This window comes from Varanus komodoensis, unplaced genomic scaffold, assembly GCF_004798865.1.
Source record: "Varanus komodoensis strain SLA01 unplaced genomic scaffold, ASM479886v1 scaffold8, whole genome shotgun sequence".
Lineage (NCBI taxonomy): Eukaryota > Metazoa > Chordata > Lepidosauria > Squamata > Varanidae > Varanus > Varanus komodoensis.
In genome coordinates, this window is record NW_025336481.1 from 38,089,964 (window position 1) to 38,100,078 (window position 10,115).

Below are 10,115 nucleotides of genomic sequence, written 5' to 3' on the forward strand. Positions count from 1 at the left end.
TCAAGGCTATGGTTTTCCCAGTTACAATGTATGGCTGTGAAAGTTGGACCATAAGGAAGGCTGAACACCGAAGAATCGAGGCCTTTGAATTGTGGTGCTGGAGGAGACTCCTGCGAGTCCCTTGGACTGCAAGGCGATCAAATCAGTCAGTCCTAGAGGAGATCAACCCTGACTGCTCTTTAGAAGGCCAGATCCTGAAGATGAAACTCAAATACTTTGGCCACCTAATGAGAAGGAAGGACTCCCTGGCGAAGAGTCTAATGCTGGGAACAATAGATGGGAAAAGAAGAATGGGATGGCAGAGGATGAGGTGGCTAGATAGAGCCACTGAAGCAGTCAGTGTGAGCTTAAGTGGACTCTGGGAGATGGTGGAGGACAGGAAGGCCTGGAGGAATGTTGTCCATGGGGTCGTGATGGGTTGGACACGACTTTGCGACTAACAACAACAACAACAAATGAAATTTAAAGCAACCTGAAAGTAAAAATCCCAGGAGAATTCTTGGGTAAATCTTCACCTAGTGTCAGAAAAAGTGTTATTATTGTACATTGCATTTATATTCCACCATTTTTCCTCTTCTGTAGAAGCTAAGGTGGCTTGCATAGCTACATTTTCTCCTTAAAACAAGAACCTTATGAGGTAGGTTAGGCTGAGAATCAGTGACTGGTCCAAAATAGCCCAGTGAACATCATGGCCAGCTGGGGACTAGAATCCATAGACGCTCACAGGATTGTTATGGTAAGGATAAGATGGAAAGCAGAAGGAGAATTTTGTTAGTTGCCTTGAGTTCCTTGGAAATTAAAAAGGTGAGATAAAAATATAATAAAATAAATGCAAATCTCCTAGGTCCCCACTGCTGCTCAGTAAAGAGCTCTAACCCATGTTTGTTCAGATTCAGTGTGAATTTTCCACCACCTGTGTTCTACCTGTGTTCTTGCTGCATTGCCCTTAGCTCAAATGTATCACAAGGAGCTGACTGGGCTCTGCTCAGAAGGAGAATGATTGTGTGTGATCATTTCTACCATCTGAGGCATTTCCATGTTCTACAGAGAGACCAGAGCTTCAACAGGAGCCCCAGCCATACAAGCAGAAAAATACCCCAGAGCCCTCTGGAATTCATTGGCCTCTGTGGGTAGTCATTTGAAATAGGTTCTTCACCCTTACAGAGAGGGGAAAGGCTGCTTTGAGTCAAAACCTCCATAGGAAGCGATGGGGTAGATGTTCTTTTCCCCTCTTTCAGATCACTGTTCTGCTGATCAGGTGAGAAGTCTGGGTAGACTCATCTTTGGCAGCAACTACAACTGAAACAGGCTTTCCCCTAGAATTGTCTTGTATTTGGTTGCATCCATCATGTCTTCAGTCCTGACCAGTTTCCCAGGTGAAGAAGAGCATCCCCACAACATGACGCTTCACCATGGGAATGGTGTTCTCAGGGCAGTGGGCACTGTTGGCTTTGTGCCACACACAGAATTTGTGGCAAGGCCAAAAAGTTCAGTTTTGGTCTCCTGAAACCTTTTCCCACACTCTTGCTGCTTCTCCTCCTGCCTTTCTGCAAACTCCAAATGAACTTAGATACAGGCTTATTTCAGAAATGGTTTTCTTCTCACCCTTCTTCCATACAGCTCAGCTTTGTGGAATGCCTGGATGACAGTAGTCCCATCTCCTGGTGGTTTCTCTGACTCATGACCTCCTTATTCAGTCACTGAGTGTTGGTGGCTGGCCTTCTCTAGGCAGAGTTACAGTTGAGCCTTATTCTTTCCATTTTGTTATAATTAACAGTATGGGGGATGTTCATAGTTTGGGGATTTTTTAAAAATAACCCAATCCTGATTGTTGCTTTTGCATAACTTCATCTTAGAGTTGTTTGATAGTTCCTTGATCTTCATGATGCCGTCTGTTTAAATATGCTCTTCAGCTAAATCTGAGCCTTCCAGAAACAGGTATCTTTAATCTGAAATCATGCAGCACTGGGAATTCTATTCAGGTGAACTCCATTCAACTACTTACAATAGGTGACTTCTGGAGGCCCAGGGTTGTACCAGAGCTTATTTAGGCCTGTTACATCAAAAAGGGTGAATACTTTTGTAACTACCAAGTGCCAGTTTTTGTGCCAGAATAAAATATTTTGCACCTTCATAGTGTTGAACAACTTGTGTAGATCAAGTGATAAGAGTTCCAATAACATCCATCTCAATGTGGAAAAGTCAAGGAGGTGTGTATGTGTGAGTGTGGATACTTCTGCAAGGCACTGTACATTGCAGGTTTCTTCTGAGCATAACAGTGCAGTCCTATATATGCTTAGATAGAAGAATGTCTTAAACCCACCAACATTTCCCAGCTACTCATGTTACTGGGGAACACTGAGACTTCTGTGGCTTTTTTCTGCCTAAATATGTACAAGATGCACCCGTAATAGTGAGGCAAAGATTCTAAAACAGTTGGGCACACCATATGTGCTCTGCTAATACTTTTAAAAAGACAACATGTACATTAACAACAATCCCAAATGTGTACTAATCCACAGTGGCACCTATATATTGATGACATCTCACCCAAATCCCTGGATAACATCCAGTAGTGTAGTAGCACATTTTGCAGGTGTTTCTTGTAGCTAAAGAGTGTCAAAAAAGGTTAGGCAGCTGTGTTGATCAAACCAAGGAATCAGTTCTAGTAGGCTTCATTTCACCTGGAGCATGTCTTTTGCAAAGCTATTTGTCTTAACTGCCTATTCAAGATCAGGCCACCCTAACCTACTTTGCATTTCAGCTCACAACAATATGCTGTTGCAAGGGGCTGGGCTGTGAGTACTGCAGCTTCAGTCAGAGGGAAACCAAACCATAGGCAGAGAGCTGTGGCAGTTGATGACATTCCTGCCATCCAGATTTCCAGTGCTTTGACCTTGGAAGCCCTGGCCCCATTATAACAGTGGACTCGGCACATTTTGCCCTCACACTAGCCCTGTCTGCTAGGCTCAGCTGAGTTCCCAGGGGAATGTTGCAGCTGAGCAAAGACTGAACCAAGTCCTCTGTCCTCAGGCTTCCCCAACCCAGTGCCTTTCCGATGTGTTAGACAGCAATTCCTAGCATTTCCAGCTGGAATGTTCAGAGTGGCAGTCCGACACATCTGATGAGTACCAACCTGAGGAAGGATGACTGTGTGTAATTCTATATGTTGAAAGCCCTCGTTTATTTATTGGATTTCCAGAGGAGCGCTGAACTACCAAATGCAAACAAGAAGTAAAAATATAACTAAGCAACAATTATATAGCATTACAGGTATCAAAATAATACTGTATCAATCATTAAAACCAGTTAAAAGTATTTAAAAACATTGAAAAGTCAGAGTACAGTAAGTAGCAGATTAAATATTAAATGCCAGCTTAAAGGGAAGGACTATTGCATCTAAATTTATACAGTTGTTCTCCCTGGGATGGGCACTCCAAAGATGAGGGCCACTACACCTTTTCTCTGGTAATACTCATTACACCTTTGTGGAGTGCTTGCACCCAGGGAAGAGGATCTTGACAATCAGGGATTTATGGGAGAAGGAATCCATCAGGTAGATTGGTGCTAAATCATGCAAATTATTTGCATTCTTTGAACTGATTGGCAAGCAATGCAATTGATGCAGTGCTAGAGTAATATATTCAAAAATATCAGAGCTAGCAAGCAGCTTCACTGTTCTACTGAGCCCTTTCTGAACTTTTTGCACCATCTTCGCAGGTGCATGTAACACATTGCAATATCCAGGCAGGATGTTACTGGTGCACAAACACCCAAGCCTTTGAAAAACAACGGAACATCTTACAGATTGTGAAGGTCAGATTTAGAAACTGAAATATCACTGCAATTTATTATGCTTTCTCCATCTGACCAAAAATTAGAAAAGTTTGAGGGCAAATTTATTCATCTTCTTGTCTGTTCACTACATGATTTTCACTCCATTGAATCAATCAGAGTCCAGTCCTAAATACACTAGCAGGAAAATGCTGAGGGAGGAATAAATCGGCATCAGTGATTCTGCAGCATCACAAAATGCAATACGTATTACAATTTTCCAGGCTGCTCTTTTAAAAATTGCGGGTCATGGTAATCTGTTCTGCATTTAGAAGCTCAACCAGATTCTACTAGGTCCTGTCTGGTCTCATCTTACTTGAGGTGGTACTGCTTTCCTGGCAAAGGGCTCATTATGTTTCTTGGCTGCTACTAACAGGGGTGCACTATGTTGTATAAGCTAGATGCCAAAATGATATAAGATTTTTGAGCAATTCTGACCTCCATGGCACAGTAAGAAGGCCCACAATCATTTTTTAAATTTGCTATATTTATACCGCAGCAATTTTCCTGCAAGGAACCCAAAACAGCGTACGTGATCTTTCTTCTCTCAGTTTTATTGATCGTGCTGAAGACTGATCTAAGAAGACAACATTCCTGATTAGAGGCAACAATGAAAGATTTGACTTTTCATCACAGCCCAACATTATTTAATTGCAAAGTATTTCTCTTGCTCTTACCATATGCAGAGCCTAATACTATGCTTGTTTACTTGGAAGTCAGTCCCACTGCATTCTTTGGTACATATTCTTTGGTAAGTGTGTCTAGGACTGCAGTGCAAATTTCAGCAAGTTGAAATCATAATAGCTAAGGCTGACTATGCCCACCCCCAGAATAAGCACATGTAGGTGTCTACCAAATCTATTACTGTTTAATTATTCAAAATGTTTTTCACATTAAAATTATTAGTGGAGTTCAGAAAGCCAAATAAACTATTGCTGTTCCCACATTTGACAGCCCACGGTACAAAAAGCTTGCCTCTTGGATTTTGAAACAGGCTAACTCAGTATCAAGGGTGCTTGCAGTTGTAGATTCAGTCACTCCTGGGACTTGCAAAACAGGTTTCAAGGCAGACACTAGGAGGATATGACAGCATGTGAAATGTTGTGAAGAGTTTCTAATCGCATTAGAATGGGTGTATAATCATTCACAAGAATAACTGAAAATGTGTCATTCTCTCGTGTTTGAACTTCACTGCATCAAGAGAAATCATTATTTTGCTGCTATGTTTTTGAGTATTACTTGAATGGACTCCTGCTTATCAGTCTTGAAAATATGTGTTAGAAACCAGTTGGGCTACCTTTCCAAACACCCATGTGCTAGAGGGCTTAGGAAAGGAGTTTTGTAACAACAACTGAAAGCTGAAGCACTGGAACTGAAAAATGCATGCAAGAACAATGTTCACAAAGCATGTTTTCTTGAAGGTTATTCTTATATTTAGCGCTCCCCCCTTTAAAAGAAATATTTGATGGTGGCTTGCATCTGCTCTCTTAAGAAGATGCTTATATATTTCTGAATATTTAATTTGTGGAAGTGTAAGCTTTGCAGATTGAAATAATGTTTACAGTTATTTTTCATATTACAAATGATTTGTTGGATTTTAAATCTAGAATTGCAAACAGCTTATGATTCAGATTAAAAGCCGGTCAGGACAACAAGGTGACAAATGTATGACAATTTGGAAGCAAAATCTTGGAGAAGAAATATCACCTTGTCAATGGGAAGCTTTATGGAAAAAAGACATTAAATTCACAGCTATCCAGGCACTAACAGAAAATTGGTATAAGATGTTTTATTGGTGGTATTTTACTCCAAAAGGTATGGAAAAAATAAATAAGAACTATAATGGAAAATGTTGGAACATTCTACCATATGTGGTAGACTTGTGAAACAGTTAAAAGATATTGGAAATTGATACATGCTGAAATACAAAAAACCCCTTTAAAACTAAGTTTCCTATGAGTTCTGATAATACGCTTTTGAATATAATGCCAGAGACTTTTTCAAAGACTGTGTCAAAGTTATTCAAATACATGACAACTGCAACAAGAATTACAATTGCTTCTAAATGGTAAACACCAGAATGCCCAACAATTGAAGATTGGAAAAATAAGTTGGCAGAGTACACAGTGATGGCAAAATTAACTAATTAATTAAATAGAAGACCTACTGAAGAATGTAATGACAAGTGGAAATTCTATTATACCCAGTACAATTAATAGGATGTAAAAGGAAGCTCTTGAAAAAGTAATTGATGATTTATAATTGATTTGAAGCTATTGGAAAATGTGTTGGTATACAAAATAACAATTCCCCCTTTTTCTGAACTTCCATAGAGTATTGAATGAAAGAAATTTTTGGTCTCTTTGGAATTTGTGGGCTTGAATGTATTGGTTATACTTGTTCAAAATCCCCTTGGCAATTTTATTTTACTTTATTTTACACACTCACACACACCTTTCTTTTTTCTGTATTTCATTCATGTCAAGAAAACAATAAAAATAATATTAAAAAAGCCAGCCAGGACACAAGCTGATGCCTGTTCAGACAAAGACATGTTCTATAGCTCCCAGACATGGTGGCAGCCAGATAGATCAAATGTTGGGCATTGTGGAACTTTGTTCTGTGTTAGTTGCTAACTAACAGGTCTTAGTTGTACCCTCAGTTATTCACACAGGTCCTCTAATTCACTGTATTTCAGATGCAGCCATAGTGACAGGCTACAAACACAGTTTAGAGGTTTTTCTACTGCCTATTTTCTTGCAACAAACCCAAAGCATTCTCCTCCTCCTCCTCCTCATTTTCTCTTCACAGTGATCCTGTGAGATGGGTCAGGCTGAGAGTCAGTGATTGGTCCAAACCTCCTGATGAGCTTCATGGCCAAGTGCAAACTAGAACTGGGAACTCCCAAGTCCCAGTCTCACACTTCAATCACACCACACCATACTCAGTGACAAAGATGCAGTGCTCCAGACTTGAGCATTCCTTTCCCCTTTGCTCATGTTCTCCATCTCTCATTTCCTTGTTCAGCCAAAAATAGTTTGCTGTTGCATCTTAACTGGGCACATTTTGTGGGGTTCCAAGTCTGTTCTGGTGTTTTCTGGGAAGCTGGGAAGCTTGATGCTTGGAAGGAAGGAGGTGAGTTGTGCCATTCCCCTTCTTTCAATAGCTGTAATTGGATCAGGCCTTGAAATAAAACGATTCCACTTCTTTTCTTCTCTCACTTGGATTGTTGGCACAAACCATAGTCTGCTCAGTTTACAATTGCTTCAGGAAAAGGGCATAACCAGCCCATGGAATGTGGGTCCTCTGATTATAAAATGGGGGAAGTGACAAGGGAAAGGTTTATGTTGCATTGTGGTACCGCACAGTGCTTGGCCTGACTGATTAATGTGGTCAGGTCTTTTAGTCTAGCCAGTTCCCAAAGGGGCAAACTCCATGCAGCCTGGTCTTGAGTTCCTAAGAAGAAGGGTGTGGCACATATGTGATGACAAAATAACCTATGCCCGTAAAGCACAAGCAGCTGCATATCCCAAGATGGAGCTCATCAGCCACTCACATACCTCAAGGCAAAAGGCAGTTGCAACAGGAAACAGACAGATTTTTCTCCCTGCGTATTTCTGCTTCAAATGCCACTGCATGCAGCATGATCTGAGCTTTCAAATTACAGATCACTGAAACCTAAGTATGAAATGTAGCAAACTTATACATTGGCCCATGCGAAATATATTTTGATACAGAGTCTAGGAACCAGTAACTCTTGGCAGGCAAAAAACTGACAAAGTTTAGGCCCCCAGCTGAGGTAATCTTTCTTACATGAGTGAGCAGATGATAGATATCTGTGGAGTTGGAACATCAACTGCCAGAAGTCTCTGCCAGCACAGCCAGAGATCATGAATGCTGGGAGTTGAAGTCTATAACATCTGGGGATCTACATTCTTCCCATGAAGACTACTGAACATGCTTTTTAGCAAGATTACACCAAGAGATAAGATGCAATAATTACATGCTTTTTTCTGTGCTATCACAATGTATGTAAAAATCTTACCAAGGACTGGTCTTGCCATGCAGCAAGGTGAAGTGATATGCTTGCAGTGGCACCGGTAAGAGGTGGATACAACAGCAAGAGTGCTTTGCATGGTTTTCCATACCTCTGGTATAGCCAAGTCCTCTGGGAGTTGCTACAGCATCACTTCAGGCCAAAGACTTTCTGTACCAGGCACTGTCAAGAGTATGGCCACTATGCTGATAGCCAAAATGGGCATAACTCATCAAGAAAGCAGGGGAGCACCTTAAAGTGATCCTTGGTCACCCCAAATCCTTAGGGAGCATAGCCTGTACAACAAGAGTGCTCGACCTCTTTCTGCCTGAGAACAGAATCGTCTTTCATGGAAATTTTTGGGGGCCACATTCCAACACTGAACAGGGCTGAAGGCAAAAGGGGAAGGTCAGGATTGCAAATATACTAGCATAGTATAGTTCACCTTAGGAGAAGAATCTCAACCATACAGAAATGGGGAGAAAAACTGCACAAAGGCCAAGCAACCACCAAAAGATCAGTGGGATGAGGGGAAGGTGACATGGTCCACTGGGGAATACCAGAATGCTCTAGGAGGGCCAAACTACCAGTGGGCCTGAGGTCTTGCACCCCTGTTCTGCACAATGTCATAGCTTCATATCTGACTGAGTGGAATGCAGCACACTGTCAGGTATGGCACTGACAAGCTGAGCCCATTCACCCAAAATTCCAGGGAACTGTCCCCTAGAAGTTGGTATTCCATCTGTTTCTAGCTCTGGGCTCCATATAACCAAATCCCAATGACCTCAGCAGTGTGCTCTTTTGGAGAGCAGGAGATGGTCAAGTGTGGTATCCCATCCCAATAATACCCAACAGATGGATACAGAAATGCAGGTATGCGTTGCATAATTTGCTTTGGGCCATCCTAAATCCTATATTCAGACTTCTGGTAGAACATTCTCAATAAGCTGGCACAGCATTGCCACAAAGTCTTGTTTGGATGCTGGGCACTGCAAATGTAACCACCCTTGCCAACAAAGCCCCAGTGATCTAAAACATGAATGAGGAACCAGGGATATGCAGCCTGAGCAAAGCTGTAAGCTGTTCTAAACCAGCTATCTACATCCTCTGTGAGAAGATACTTTATCTCACCCAACCCAAGGCCTTGTTGGTGTGAAAGATACTTTCAAGCAAGACACCTCCATATACCCAAAATGCACAGAAATACAGAAATGGAGGTGTGCACAAGGGTAGTGCTACCAATAGGGAGAGTGATACAGTCTGGCAGCAGATGCTGGGAGGTGGCAACAAGGTGTTGGAGGAAAGATGGAGGTTTGTACTTGGTAGGTCCTGCATCTCCTGCTCTGCAGTCCCAAAGTTAGCTTGTTGACTGAAGATGCTGCGAAGGATACCATCCCATCTTCAGTGTTGAAGGCAGTTTAATCTGTCATCTTGTTTTTTGCCTTGGGCAAAACAAAATTTGTGAACCAGCCTGCGATGTGCACTCCACAGTATATTTTGGATCACATCAGATCCTGCACCCAGACCACCGAGGCTGTGTCCCCTCTGAGTCACAGGCTGATCCAGTCAGGCTGACCCAGTTCTTCATTTGGGCACAGGACATTGTCAAGCACAGGGACCCATTTTTTGCTGGAAGAGGAAAAATGGCAATGTGGGACACATGGTCTCCTGCTTGGGATGCCTGGAAAGCTTTGTAATACTTCCTGATACGGAACCAGTGAATTGTTCAAGGTCAAACAGGAACAGCAGCATCGGCTTTCCAGAAGGTCACGATTGTTGAGATACAACTCCCATCAGCCCAGACCAGCATAGCCAATCATGAGGAGTGACAGGAGTTGCTGTCCCACAACATCTGCATCATGTTCCCTGTCTCTGCAATGAACAGAACAAATACCTAGCTTTTCAGCTGTCATTTCTCCATCATATAAATAATTACATAAATCAATTTAAAGTATCAATTTACATACATAAGCAAAAGCTCTGCGAGCTTGTTTGGAGGTTATCAGTGTTTCATATTAACATCAGATCAATGAAGTGTATAAAATCACTGAGACTCCATTGGAGTAGGGGGCAGCATATAAATACATATATGATTTTTGGAGATGGTGTCCTGCATTATTTAACACTATTTTCCAGTGGACCATTTGCTGGCTGGCTGGCTGATTGATTGATTTCAGAGAAGTTATACGATACTATATTACATTGTAACCTTGCATCTTCCTTGTTTTGTGTTTTTTGTTGCTGA